Below are 15257 nucleotides of genomic sequence, written 5' to 3'. Positions count from 1 at the left end.
TATGCAAAACGCTAACTGTCACAAGACTCACCCAGGCAATACAGCTCTTGTGAACCGTGATGTATTGATGTACAATACTGCACCATGCATGAGCCACTGAAGAAACAACATGTATAACCGGTTAACTTTTGACACCCCTGCTGGGGACAGGAAGCAGCCAGCCACAGAAACTGGCTGATTTTGAGTATTTCTGTGGTTCCCGCCACACATTTCTCACAAGAACATAGCATGGGATTTATCCCGCCGGACTTACAGTGGAATGAGGAGCGTTGCAAGGCAACTGCAAAAGAAGCAAGAGGCATCTGCTCTCAATATTCTCCGCTGTGTGGGAGACAGAAATATGCTAGTTATAGTTTACAGCTTGGCAGTTCTTCCCAACTTAAACATTAAGCAGTAAGCAAAGCACCACAGGAGACAGCATTATCTGGAAAGACTGCCTTGTTTTGCAAAGAGTCGTCTTTTATAAATACACACTACTGATTTGTAACGGGAAATTCAGAGGAGGAGTTATTTAGGGCTTTTACTAGGGTATTTTTTTGTTGTTTTTTTTTTTTGAGGGGGTTGTTTTGAGAAAGCAGAGACAGGCCTTGTATTTGTTGTGCGTTAGCATGTTAATATTCTCACACAAGTGGTAGAACCAGAGAAGTAGCTCGAAAGCGCCCCACAGGCTGTTTCAAGACACTCGCGAGGCGTATGAGACAATCACTGCCACACGCACAACCCTGCTCAAAACACACAATTGCAGGGGCTGAGACAGACAGCCTCACCCCCAGGATTAGCTGGATCCCCTAGAGCAGTGGTTTCCAAACGATGGGTTGCGGAATGTCGAGCGGGGGATCAGGTGAGCAGTGAGCAATAGGGGGGCTAAGGCAGCTCCCTGACTGAGCTGTGCCTCAGAAGCAGCCGGCAACAGGCCTGGCTCCAAGGTCGGGGAGAGTAGGGTGGCCAGGTGTCCGGTTTTCTACCGGACAGTCCGGTATTTGCGCCCTCTGTCTGGTAGAAAAATTCAGAAAATACTGGACATGTGCAATGTGCTATGTCCGGTATTTTCTGAATTTCCAGCTGGGCACCGGACGGAAGCCTGGTGGGGGCGGGGGAGCAATTGGGGGGCGGGGCCACGATTGGCGCTGGGAGTCCTGTGGTCACGTGCAAAAGCCGGGCGGGGGGAGTGGCTCCCAGCCTCTCCCCCGCCCCGCTTCTACTAGCAACTAAAGGGAATGCCTGCCGGGGGCGTGGCCTGTTGGACTCCAGCTGCGGCCAGTGGCTGCACCCTCCCCCCCCCCACCAGCTTTGCTTCCCACCCCCCTCCTCCTATCCAGCCCCCGGTTCCATCTCCAGCTCTGTTTCCCGCCCCCCCTTCCTTCTGGCCAGCCCCGCGGCCCCCGATCCCCCCCAGTAGCTCTCCTTCCTCCTGGCCAGCTCCGCCCCCGTCCCGGCCAATCCCTCCCCCCCCACCCAGTGTGTCCAGTTTTTTGGGGGAGGTCTACCTGGTAACCCTAGTGGGGAGGGAAGAGTGCACAGGGCTCTCTGCACACTGCCCCGGCCCTGAGCACCAGCTCCGCACTCCCATTGGCTGGGAACCGGCAGCTGCCTGCTTCTGGGGTGCCAGGAGAAGCAGGCAGCTGCCTTAGCATCAGTGTTCCCTGTAAGTTGTGCACTTGTGTGGCCATTCAGGAGAGAGTCCAATGCCACCCAGCTGATTAGCCGAGCTCCCACAGCTAGGTTTGTGTTGCTACTGGTGGTGCATATTTACACAGGCCTCAGGGCACGCAACAAAATTTATTCTGCACGTCGATGGAAAAAATCTACTTGTGGATGGAAGAGATTAGAAGGAACATTGCTCAGCACCCCTGCCACAATGCTGACTGGGAACTGCTCGAGGTAAGCCTGTCCTGCCCCCGTCCAGACCTTCCTGCCCCCAAAGCTGAAGTTCTCAGACTCAATCCCCCGTCTAGTCAAATGATGTGGGATTGCAGGCATCCACAAGTTTCTTTAACTGAGAAAAATAAAAAGTTTGAAAACCGCTGCCCTAGAGAATCCTTATACCAGACAGCTCAAATAAGGCCTGATCCAGAGTCCATGGGAACTTCCCCACGGACTCACGTGCCCAGAACGAGGCAGCTTTATTTACTTCTCAGGCTAAGCCTTTACTGCAAGCCCGGGGCGTGATCCTGCTGCTCACATACGCCTACTTGCCTCGGCTCTCCGCGCAGCTATTTATAGCCGTGCTGGCTGGCAGAGCGCTAGCGAGAGAATGCACACGGGGACAGGGGACTCACACCCCTCGCTCACAGCGGACGTAACTTTCACAGCCATCGGGAGAGTTCCACCCAGATGCCTGCCTGCGAGGCCCCTGTAGCCACAGATGCCTTTGCAACAGCTGTTATGGCCGAGGATTGCCGGAGGCAGACTCACCCGAAAGGCATGACAAATAAAAAAATAATCATCGCAACCACGTTCTCTAAATCACACTGTGTCTTGTTAGTTACGGTCTCCCTCTCCTCCCCTCCCTCGCTTTTATCAAGGCCTGCTTGTGTGGAAAGAGCAGATTGTTGATTTCCTCTTTCCTGCAGCTCCGGCTGCAACATCTGCATGGTCCATATATTGAGCAGGAGTTGGTTTATTTTTACAGGGAAAGATTTTTTTTTAATCTAATAAGCACATATTTCCCTTGGAAACCCCCGGGTCATCAGATTTCCTGCTGATCCCCGGGCAGATGGCTCGTTGGGCTACATGGGGGGCTCAGAAGAGAGCGTGTCCAAGCGGAGGCATCAGTGCTGCTCCCGTGCCAGAAGGTTTTCCTTTGATCAGTGGCAAAATGATGAATGCTTTGCACCAAAATGGTTTCCAACGGAAAGGAAATACCCCGGGGGTAGGGGAGTTCTGCCCCTCTCCTGCACCTAGGAGGCCGGCATCTTTTGTCACTGCAATCTCCCCCGCGTTCTTGAGAACAACCCGCTGCGACGGGGACCCGCTCCTCTGCTCAGAGCTGTTTGAGCAAGTGAGGAACAGAGGCAGACACATCGTCTCGGGTTCTCCCCACGCAGCCAGCTGCAGCTTGAATTGACGATACTGACATCATTCGGCAGCACGGGCCAAACCCACGTGCTCAGACCCAAACCCCAAATGGGCATGCGGTACACACTGCCCAGAGCTGCTCTTCTGTGCCCATATTTGGGATGGATCCGGGAGGGACTCTCGCCTCTCCCAGAGCTATCTGCAAAGACAGCTTCAGTGACCCTCCTGGGGGAGGGAAGGCAGAGGAGCTAAAAGAACGGCTCTCAACTTTTCCAGCCTACCGTACCCCTTCCAGGTGCCTTCTGTGCCCCCAAGTTTCACCTTACTTCAAACTACCGCCTTACAAAATGAGACATAAAAATACAAAAGTGTCATGGCCCACTACCACATTCTCATTTTACCGTGTAATCAGCAAAGAAATCAACTGGCATATACATACTGTACGTAGGGTTGCCAGATGGTTTGACATCACAATCGACATTGCATCTTAGTTAGAAAATACCGGACATTTCTATTTTCTCAATTTGTTTCCCGAAGAGAAAGCTCAAATACTGGACCGTCCAGTTCAAAACCAGACAGCTGGCAACCTTAGCTGTACTTGCATTTTGGTGTATAGCAGACAGCCGTAGAGATAAGTCACCGTCCGTACGGAAGTTTAGTTTGTACTAGGGATGTAAATGGTTAATGAGATAACCAGTAAGCCTCACCTTAACGGAGTAAGCTTAAGCAGTAGGGCCTGGAACAGCGCCCTACCGTCCCTGGAAAGAGAATTGCTCTGGCCCTGTGGCCAGACGCAAGCAGATACAATTCTGGCCAGCAAGAGCAGCCTCTGTCCGTGGCGGGCCTGGCCCCTCACTGCAGGTTACACAGTGGCCCCTCAGGAGTGGGGCTGGCAGGGGTTGTGGGCCCTGCTGCCCGGGAGTTGGTTTCACCATGGGCTCTAACTTTACTTCAGGCGCAGGGCCGGCAGCTCCCAGGGAGCCTGCTTGGCTGCGGGGTCTGCCGATTAAAGCTTATATCCGCGCGTTTCACCGCACAGCCCACCGTGCATGTAACCGTGTAGCCACCAGGATTTTACGTACATGTGTAAGCAACTTTTTACATCCCGAGTTTGTACGGACTTTGCCGGTGCTTTTTATACAGCCTGGTGCAAAGTACCTGGACGAGTGGGTGTACCCCGAATGCCCTCTGCATGCACGCACCCTTGTCTGAGACCCACCGGGGCAGAGGAGGAGGTGCTAAGCGGTGCTGAGTGCCTTAGACCCCCTACAGGCACTTCCACATTTGCAGGAGGGACTCCTGACCCGGGAAGTCCATGGAGTCTGAGAGAGCGTTGCCCTGCTCTGGCCCCGTGATCAAAGCGGGCAAAACAGTCCTTCGAGCTGACAGGTAACTGCTGGTCCACACAAAACAAATGCACATGATTCAGAGGCTTGCACTGCCAAGCTGGCTCAATGCTTTTGTGGGTGATGCTTACCAAGGAATGGTCAGCTGGTACCCAGGAACAGCCCCACCAGGTCCCCCCACCTGGGGCTGCCGGTTTCCAGCCCACGCGGGGGCCAGGAGCTGTGGCAGCCAGGGCAGACCCCACACAGGAGTCCGGGCACTCCCGTGTTTAACCAATTAAACAGTATTTTATGTCCCTAGGCTTGGACATAGGAACATGGGAAATGCCAACCCAAAGACCATGATCAGTGGAAGGTGGAAGATCCCATTAATAGATAATTAATGCATAAAGGCCCATGGGGAAGTTTCTTTCTAACCCTGCACAACTAATAGAGCCGGGGTCTCAAACTCTCGGCCTGCAGGCCATCCCCAGTCAGCATAGCTGTGCAATCTGGCTTGGGAGTCCCGGTGAGCTGGGGGTGGGGGGGTGTCTGTTCCTGTCCCCCAAGCCCTGCCTCTTAACACTCTGCCCTCTCCCCCCATGACAGCCAGTTCTTCGCTGGCAACACAGAGCAAGAGCCTGGCCAACTCCCACACGGGGCTCGATCAGCTGGGAATGTCGTGGGTGACCAAAGCAAGCAGCCACTCGGCTACGGCATGGTAGGTCCTGCTGGCCAATAGGAAAACGAGCGTAATGCCGACAGACAGAATCACACCTAGGACCTCTGGAGCTTGGTGCATGAGTCTCCGTCACATGAGATAAAAGCCAGCTGGCGCTCAGCTAAGGCTGTAGAGGAAACTCGCTCTCTCCCTGTAAGTGCTCTAAGTGCCACTCCATGGAACGCACACCACATGCAACCTCTAAGTCTATGTCCCCGAACTGCAGCTGATTCAGTCCCTTTTGGTAAATGCAGCACTATCGTACCATCTCTTTTAACCCTATGCACACAGCAGGATACAAAAGCATCGTCAGCAAATATATTGTCCCCTAACTTCCACACACAAACACGGCACATAAGGAGCTGCTATCGCGGCCGAGGAAAGCCTCCAGCTTTCACGCTGCAACCGGGAGGACAAGCGAGTAAAGCCCAAATCTGGCAGTCTGCTAAACTGGGAAATTATTTGTCATGATTGCGTCTTAGAATTAAGCTTCTTTCCAAGAATAACTAAGAAAATGCGCAGCCAGAAGAAAAATGCAAGTTCAATTAAAGTCTCTAGTTTTAATCTTCTAGGCTGGGTTTTGAGTTTTTTTTCTAATGTGCTTTATTTGGTTTATATCTTACCAAATATAAAAGCAAGTGTTGGAAAGGAGAATTGCTGAAAAATCGGAACGTGATGATTGCAACAGGATTACCTCCTGCTTTAACGATGTAGCTGTATTATTTGGTGGCTTCGTAACAGGAACGCTTAGCAATAGGCAATCCCTATATTCCCCCGAGCCCATGAAAAATGCTACTTTACATATGTATTTATTACCACCGCAGACAATGTACCGTGAGCAATATTCACTGACTGCATCTGGATCACAATACTTTTTTTTTTCTTTTCATGCTGATGCTCTTACAAAGCTGTATCCAGACTTCCCTTCGGAAAAAAACCAACAAGTTGGGAAACCTTTGTGCAAATATCTTGGCAGAAGCAAGAACCAATCTGCCTGCAAGATCAGCACGGAAGAAAAAAAAGTTAGAAAGAAACTGACACCCCACTCAAAACTAGTGGGATACTTTAGCCAACATGCCACAGCTGCATAGCCCCAAATTCTTCCTCTCTCTAAACAGTCTGCTGGAAACAAACAGATCTCCTCTGCCCCAGAACAAAAGAACTGCAAATCCAAGTGACTGCACAGAGAAAAGAGCAATCCCCCTCTTACCTTTCTTTCAGTCGCCAGATGCAACGGAGTGTGGCGAGTACAGGGGGAGGGGAGACGCGAGAAGATGCGGTGCTGCTCTCAGAACAGCACGAGGCCTAGCCTGTGTTCAGAAACTGCCCCTGTCAGATTTTCCAACAGCAGAAGTGCAGCCAAGTCCCTGCCCATGCCTGAAGAATTTCCTGAACAGCACTCCCGTTCTTTTTCTCGTTGCTTTGAAACTGCACTCTGTCCGTACTTCAATAAGTCTTTGTCAGGCCAACTTACAGCTACTGGGCTGGCTCCAGATAGCAATTGAAAACACATGCGCTCTGCATTCAATAACCGGACCCCCGACACACCCCTGCTCAGAGCTTAGGGTAGGGCGGCAGTCTGGGATCTTGTGATTACTACTGTAAAGCAAGCCGCTCTGGCCACACATTTGACTGATAGAGTCGTTTTCTTCACTAACTTTTTTCGAGAGCGTGGGAAGTTCCGCAGCTCATACCCTGACTGTTTCTTAACATTTTCTCCGTTGCGACGGTCTTGAGAAGACCTCAGTCAGCAAGCAGGCAGCTTTTCCTGCCCTAAGAAAAGCAAAGGGTAATAGAGATTCAAATTTCAATTCACTGCCACCTTCCCCTTACCTCTGCCTCTCCTCGTGAAATTTCAATGGCAAGAAGGGAAAGGATATTTTTATCCCTGCTAGCCTCAGCTCAGCCCATCAGAGCTGCACCCTAATCTTGACATACACTCCTGGCGCTGCTTATGCCAAAAATAACACAATTATTTTTCAAGCACTTTCACTCCTCCCTGCTCTTGAGCTCTGCTAACCCCGGCAAATATTTGAAGCACGTTGCATCTCTTTTGCTAGGAAATTAAAACTGCTGTGGTTCGGGCTTAACAAAAAGACATAACGTTGTACCTTCATTCAGAACGGGTCCCAGTTCTGAGGATCTGTAATGATTTGCAGAGGATACCATAGGGCGACATAACGAACACGGGTTCTGTGGCTTTAGATGCCCTGTTACTGACACGTGCTTGTGTAGGAGGTGGGAGTACCTAGGGAAGCATAGAATGCATGTCCCCCTCTTCCACCACAGTTAAGTCCCACCAAAGATGCAAAACAGCAGCAGAGTTGTCAAGGTAACAATACAGAAAAGAGATAGTTTAAAGAGAAAGGGTAATATTTTTCCCCCTTCACGTTCTCTTTCAAAATCAGGTATGTCAGTTTCGTGGGTTTATTCTTTTCGGTGAGTTACCAAGACACTTGGTGCACACCTAACACACATGAAGATTGACCCTCTGGAAGTTGATGGATTTAGTGTTCGATTTAGCAGGTCTAGTGTAGACAAATCAAGCACTCAGGGCAGTCCCTGCTGGCCTCCGGTATTCCTCGTTCTGCGACGAGGAAGGGAAGCTGACTGCAGTGTGTGCCCTCATCAGCCTCCCGCAGTGTGGACACCGTGGCGGTTTGGCGTAAGGTAAGCCAACTCTGGCTAGGAATTTTGCGTAGCTGGCTAGTGTGCCTTAAGCTGACCTGCCTGGTCTAGTATAGGCCAGGCCATAGTCCAGCTGAAGTGTTTATATGAGACTTAAACACATATAAACCTGGTAATAGAGGGGCTAATATAATGCCCACGACAGTCCATGGAAAATCCATTGACCTCAGCAAGCTTTGGGTCAAGTCTACAGTAAGGACCTGCTCATCGGTCCGGAAGGAGATTGGTCGTTCGCATCCTGTGAGCGGGATCTTGCAAACCAATCTGGGAGTTATTTGCACAATCCCCATCAGCAGGTTGCTGATGTTACAACAGCCGGTTCCACTCCCAGTGCCTTTAACGGAAGTGTCACTGGACCTATGTCACTTGCTGCAAGATGGCTTCCTTGAGTGCCATCGTTCCCTAATAAGTAACTGAGCTGTTTAAACCTGCCCTTGCCTTTGCAATCAAGAGAAAAAAAGGGGGACCCTCAGAATAAGACGGGGGAGAGGGAATTCCCAGTCAGTTGTAGTCCCGGTGCTAAGGAGGCTAATTGTGTGGGTTGGAAGTGTCGTGTACTTAGCTTTGGATGTCAGTAGGGTGCTGAATGTAAGGAAAGCGGGTGTTATAATATGATAACCAGTTCAAGTTGTTGTTCAAACCAAGGGAGACCATGTCAAATTTGCTTGTGAAGGTCAATTCCGCATGCTTGCGCTCTCTCTAGTTGGCTTGTGAAATTCCTTTGTAGAAGAATGGCTACTTTTAAGTCCATTAATGAGTGCCCAGGCAGGTGAAAATGGTGCCCCACAGGTTCCTGTGTGCTATCATTTCAAATATCCGATTAGTGTCCCTTAATCCTTCGTGGCAGAGACTATCTGGTTTGGCCAACATACATGGCAGAGGGGGATTGCTGGCACTTGAGGGCATAAATCCCATTAGAGCCGGAGTGGGGAACCTTTTCTGAATCAAGGGCCACTGACTTTCAGAAAAATCAGTCGGGGGCCATACACAAGCAAGAAACCCGCACTGATGTGGTCCCCTCACACACCAGAACCTAGGGGGGCCTAGTCTAGTAGATTTTATGTGCCTGCCCCATGATGGGGGCCAGATCCTGAGGTTGCCCCCCTGCAATAGAGCATGTGCAGTTGTATGAGCCACACAGAACAGATTCTGCAACCCTCAGCACCTGGCTCCCACTGACCTTGTTGGCCCTACTTGCTGCAGGACCAGCAGGTCCTGGCCTAGCATGAAGTCGTCCCATCGGCAGGACCTTGCAAAGCCCTCAGATGAGCAGAGGGGATGCGGTGTCACCGGTGGCGATAGCATTTCCTTCCTACCTGCACAGCTTGCGAGGGTTCGACCCCCGACAGGATGTGAATCACAGTCCTAGGGTTGCCAGGTGTCCGGTATTGACCCGGGCAGTCCGGAATTTTCGCCTCCTGTCTGGTAAAAAATTTCAGAAAATACCGGACACCTAAAATGTCCAGTATTTTCTGATTTTTTCCCAGCCAGGAAGCAAAAATCCCGGGTGCTTACCTGGTTCTGCAGGGGAGCTGTCTGGCCCGGAGCAGGGAGACAAGATGGCGGACAGCTGCCGTCAGCTTGTTAGGGCCAAAAAACCTCAAAAGCGTTTCTTAAAGGGGCCACACTTTTTTTTTTAATTTTTAAATTTTTTTGCTTAACTCTTGGGGTCCTTTTTTTTTCTTCTTTGCTCAACAACGTTGGTCTCCCCCCCCTTTTCTTCCCTTCAACAGCATTTTTTTCCTGGTGTTTTTTTTGCGGGGGGGGGGGGTGTTCGGTATTTTTGGTTAAACCATCTGGCAACGCTACACAGTCCTTTCGATCTCTCAGCTGCGCTACTGTCCCAGCTACCAGAGAGTCTCCCATAACGGTCTTCAATGGCAACAGTAAATCCTCTTTGCTGTTGGCCAGAGACCCTGAAACAGACACCACTGCTGTGAAACCCCAGAGCCTGTTAGCGTAAATCAGCTGTAACAGAACAAACTGAGCGGCAGCATTCAGACAGTGCTGCTCTTCGGAACATCAGGCGCTAGAAACATCGACCGCAAGACTAAACCACAGCTTCGCCTTCTACCCTACCTCACCTGGGCCCCCGGGAGGTTTGTGTGCTGTGTGCGCTTAAATTTAAGCATGCGCTTCAGTGCTTTGTTAGGTCTAGGCCACGGTGAGCAGCCAGAACCATTTTGACCCTTTGACTCAGGCCTGACTGTGTTACTCACTTCAAATCCAGACGAGGGCTCCATCCCCTACAAAAAATAAAAACAGTCACTTCCTCTAATGTCCAGTGTGCCACAGTTCAGGGCCGTGGCGTCTGCGTTTCCTTTCCACGTTGTAGCAAGGGTACCTACCCTCACGGCGCCCTACTTGCTACCTCTCTCTGGCGGAGCGGGGGCCGATTATCCATTAGGCGCAATAGGCCGAGGGCCTATGAACAAGTTTAAGGCCTACAAAGAATTTTGCGCCTAAAAAAATAATCATAAATGACTTGAAAGTAAGAAAAGAAAACTGCTCATTTAAATTATACAGTCGTAGCAGCAACATCTCCTCATTTCCCCTTCTCAGCCGAATAACTATCAGGTACATCCTAGGTATAATTGCAGTATACATCAAAATGGCTGTTACTTTGGAGTGAAGTACCAGGAATTGCTCACACAGTGCACCACTTTCAGGAGTGAAAATTCAAGTAGGTGTTATTAGGTGCACAGGCAATAGATTAGATCTCAATGCATAAGGGAGAAAAGCCTATGATTAGGCGAGTGCTTAGGGCCTTCATCCGGCCCCAGGGTGGAGATCTGTGTCACACGTCCTCCCGATCAGAGTATCTCCGGGCTCCACAGCTAGGGTTGTCAGTTGGTTTCGACAAAAATACCGGACGCACTTGATCTTAGACGGGGGGATGGGGGGGAACCGGCTGCGGGGGGAGTGGGGCTGGCAGGGGAGACTGGGGGTGGGGAACAGGCCAGTAGGGAGCAGGACTGGTGTGGGGGGGAGTGGAGCTGGCTGAGGGAGATCCGAGTGGAGGGGGAACCGGCCAGTGGGGAGCAGGGCTGGTTGGGGAGGGGGAGTGGAGCTGGCTGAGGGAGATCCGAGTGGAGGGGGAACCGGCCAGTGGGGAGCAGAGCTGGTTGGGGGGGGAGTGGAGCTGGCTGAGGGAGATCCGAGTGGAGGGGGAACCGGCCAGTGGGGAGCAGGGCTGGTTGGGAGGGGGTCGAGAGGAGCGGGGCTGGCTGGGGGGAAATCGAGGGGGGGGAAGCAGCCAGTAGGGAGCAGGGCTGGTTGGGAGGGGGTCGAGAGGAGCGGGGCTGGCTGGGGGGAAATCGAGGGGGGGGAAGCAGCCAGTAGGGAGCAGGGCTGGTCGGGGGGAGAAGCGGGGGTCGCTGGGGGAGATTGGAGGGGGGGACCAACCAGCGAGGAGCAGGGCTGGTCGGGGGGGGGGGAGGGAGCGGAGCTGGCCAGGGGAGATCCGAGTGGGGGGGAACTGGCCGGTGGAGAGCAGGGCTGGTTGGGGGGGAGAGAGGGGCTAGCCGGGGGAGATCAGGATGGGGGGGAACCGGCTGGTGGGAAGCAGGGCTGGCCCAGGCACACACAGATCCCGAGGCGCTGCCTGTCCTGAGCACAGTTCCGGTGGAGCGCACAGGCGAGTCCTGCCCCGGGGATTCCATCCCGCCCCAGCCCGCCCCCCTCTTCCCCCCCTCCGCACAGTGTAGTTGCAAAGCGCCTGGCTGGTAGACACACTCACCCAGCGTGAGCATGTCTACCAGCCAGGCAGTACGCAACTATGTACTGATACTCCTGATAATAATCAAACTTAATTATAAAATACTGGACATTTCTGTGTCCGGTATTTTCTCAATTTGTTTCCAGGACAGGAAGCTCAAATACCGGACTGTCTGGTTCAAAACCGGACACCTGGCAACCCCACCCACAGCTGTGATTTCCCCAGCAAAAGACAGGGTCTCTAAGCACGCTTCTCTTTCCAGACTCACAATAGAATGCCAGGCAGAATTACCACATCGCACTCCTCTTGCCAGCATATTTATTCTGAGCTGTACATACACCACAGAGAAAACATATTAAAAACAATAAAGGAACCTGCACGTGTGCTACTAAGCTTAATAGCAATTCCCTCCTCCCCCCCATTGCCTTTAGCATGGGGTCTGGCAGGCAAGCTCCATAAATCCCCAAAGGGGTATCATTTGTGCTCACAAGCTCCTAACGGCCTCAGTTGTGACGAAGCGGGGTTTGTACTCGCCCTGTTCGCGTGTGACGCTGCATCTGATTTCTACTGTCCTGTAGCAACCCCGCCGGCGTGCCTCAGTTTCCCTTGACTCTGCACCGCTAGGGAGATGGGGGTGGGAATTTCAGTGCGACAGCCTTCTGTGCGTACACAACGGCTGATGCTGTAAGCAGAGCCAGGGACAGGGAATGTGACCAGGTGACACCTTTTGCCCAGGAAGCTGGACAAAGGCTGGAGGCCAGGATGGACTGGAGGGGGAAATGGTCTTCTGAGTGGGTGAGTGAATCTCGCTGGCTTGGAAGGGGGGGCAGGGCCCTTGGCGATGAGCCCCCTCTCCCCAAGGCGGATGGAACTGGCTGCTTCTGGTTCCTGTGCTGACAAGTCTTCTACGCCCTGTCCCTGTGGACAAATAAACCTCCTGTTCTCCCTGCCGACAGTCACACCTCTGGCTCCCCGCCCCTCGGTGACACTAGCATAGCCATGAAAAGTTTAGTCCGTTCTTCAGACAGTTGGAGGGTCTTTGATCTGCAGTGTCCAGGAGTACATAAATAGCAAGGTAGCCCCCTCCAAGGCACAGCTTTCAAATGGCCCCCATGCACCGCCTAAGAAACCGCTGCCTACCTATCGTCCCGGTTTTTGGAAGTTCCTACCATTTACACTGGTCAGATCCCGAGAAAAGTTATAGATAATCCTACAATATTGCAGAAGCAACGACATTTTTAATACACTGGGCCCCAAGGCTGTGTCTATACTGGCAAGTTTTTCCGAAAAATCATCTGATTTTCCGGAAAAACTTGCCAGCTGTCTACACTGGCCGCTTGAATTTCCAGAAAAGCACTGATGATCTCATGTAAAATCATCAGTGCTTTTCTGGAAAAACTATGGTGCTCCCGTTCAGGCAAAAGTCTTTTTCCAAAAGACTTTTGCCCGAAAGGGCCAGTGTAGACAGCATAGTTCTGTTTTCCGCAAAAAAGCCCCGATCACGAAAATGGCGATCGGAGCTTTTTTGCGGAAAAGCATGTCTAGTTTGGCCACGGACGCTTTTCCGGAAAAAGTGCTTTTCCGGAAAAGCATCCTGCCAATCTAGACGCGCTTTTCCAAAAATGCTTTTAACGGAAAAGTTTTCCGTTAAAAGCATTTCCGGAAAATCATGCCAGTGTAGACATAGCGCAAAGGTGTTAAACCTAATTCAGTAAGATTTAACATAATTCCATAATTAATTCCATCTTCATTCGGTAAGGTTAGTGCAGGATATTGGATGGCATTGTCAGTCGGTCACACCCTAATTCCTAATTATAGCAGATTTTCTGAGTTAAGGGCACGATGGTTAGTTCAGACTTGGTGGGCTGACAGCGGTAACAGGGCCTTCTTTTCCCTGGCAATGGTATCATTCGCAGGTCAAGTGTATCGATATTTACACGAAAGCTGTGAGGCATCACACACACCTCATGGGTGCTTTAGGATACCTGCATGGGAGCTGCGTTACCGTCGAGCTATTTTGTCATCAAGACACGCACACAACGATCCTTGGAGCGCAGCCATTTTCCCTGAGTTGTTTTCATCCTCTCTCATTTGGACACATTATTTTTAGATGTTTCCCCGCCTGAGTATGGCAGCTTCAAGGCAGAATTATTGAACCACCCTTTGTGGAACCGCTGCCTGAACCACATGAACGGTGCAAGCACAAACCTGAGATTAGATTGGCCTGGTGGTCTGCATGCCTACCGTTATTTCTCAGTGCCCGACGGGGCTTTGAAGTCTCAAAGAACACCGGAGAGATATGCAATATCAGAAATCTATTGTATATTTGAGAGAGCTTGTCTGCCTGTCCATCCGTTCATCCGCTCAAGAACTTCTCCTAAAAGATCACCAAATTCTGCATACAGCTTCCTCTGATCGCTATTGGGATGGACCTGGAATGGGATTGCTCCTCATTAGACCATATAGAAAAGAGACAGAATCACCAAGTAGGTGACAGGGGCTGGCGGGGGGAATGGGGAGACCTGCCCTTTCAGGACTGCCCCCACCCCAAGTCTCTGCCCCACCCCACCCTCCAATTTGTAGGGATTATTGCTGTCTGTTCCCCTTCGTCAGGGAGCAAGGGGATAATACCCAGTTAGCTGCTTTCCTCACTCGGGCTGGGGAGTGCAGTGGGCAGACGAACCTGGACCTGCCCCAGCCGGGGGACATGGACCCCTCCCCCAGCTGTGCCCGCTGGAGCTGCAGCAGCTGTCGAGAGGTGCTTCTCACCTGGCCCCACACTGCTGCGGTAAGAGAGGGCTGGAGCTGTCCTCTCTCTCCAGAGTAACCTGCATACTGAACCCAACCTCCCCAGCCCCACCCCAGAGCAATGACCCAAATGAAATCTGGACATTGTCACTTTACTTTCCAAAAAACCTAAAAATGAATTGAGTTAAGGACCCGAGCAGCATGGGGTAAATCTTCTAAGAAATAAATAACACAAAAGCTCCAGTAGCCTAGAAATCAGAGATCACAATATGTCAGGACTTCCGTTATGCATGACAAAGCTGCTCAATCAGGCTCAAAATTGGCTGGCATCAGAACACAGCAGGTTTATAATACCCACACAAGAGGAAATAAAAGAGGAAACTTTTCCTTACAGTTTGTTGCATTTAAGTTGCATCTATAATCAAGCTCACAGTGTTATCCGTCAGTAGCTGAGACGACACTCTTCAATATTTGCCATTGATATCTCAATACACAATTAATTCAGCATAATAGATAATACCTAATAGGGATGCTAAATTTCGATGAATTAACTAATCAAATAGTCGGGATTTCCATTGACTATTCGATTCGTCGATAAGGGTGCTTCCGCCTTTAAACTCTAGCAAGAACCCGGCCGGGCTTTTGCTACAATTTAAAAGCAGAAGCCCCAGAGGGAGTGTGGGGCCAACGGGAGACTGGTCCCATGCTCCCTGCAGCGCCCGAGCCTTTGAAATGTACAAGAGCCCCGGCGGAGCTCTTGTAATTTTCAAAAACAGAATCGCAGCAGAGCCAGCGTGAGCAGAGATTGCTTCAGTCCCCACTTGCGCTGTTTCCCCTGTTCCTCTACCTCCCCTAACCCCTGTGGAGACAGTGCTGGGGGAAACCATTTTTTAAGTCCCCCCTTGCTGCTTCTCTCTGATATGCTTATCAGATAGTCGAGTAGTCACTTACATCCCTAATACCTAGAGCGCTCTTCCTCCAACTTCCCTTACTCCCCGTACAATGAGGTTTAGAGGAGTCGGAGTAAGAAGTCCTCCAG

General features: G+C 51.3%; 1 protein-coding gene across 4 annotated transcripts in view; it reads right to left on the bottom strand.

Annotated features, from left to right (window-relative positions):
- Positions 1-15257, bottom strand: part of SGCD (sarcoglycan delta) — a 545286-nt gene that overhangs the window by 209843 nt on the left and 320186 nt on the right. The window contains exon 3 of one of the 4 annotated variants that reach the window (XM_075900619.1): positions 254-321. The exons of 2 other annotated variants lie outside the window; for them this stretch is intronic. The gene's annotated coding sequence lies outside the window, so the exon portion shown is untranslated. Of the gene's footprint in view, positions 1-253; positions 322-6274; positions 6826-15257 lie in introns of those variants that run through there. One more of the 4 variants, XM_006138284.4, reaches the window with a different exon arrangement.

The sequence above is a fragment of the Pelodiscus sinensis genome, chromosome 17 (genome assembly GCF_049634645.1).
Source record: "Pelodiscus sinensis isolate JC-2024 chromosome 17, ASM4963464v1, whole genome shotgun sequence".
NCBI classification, from domain to species: Eukaryota; Metazoa; Chordata; order Testudines; family Trionychidae; genus Pelodiscus; species Pelodiscus sinensis.
This window is presented reverse-complemented; position numbering and strand designations above follow the sequence as displayed.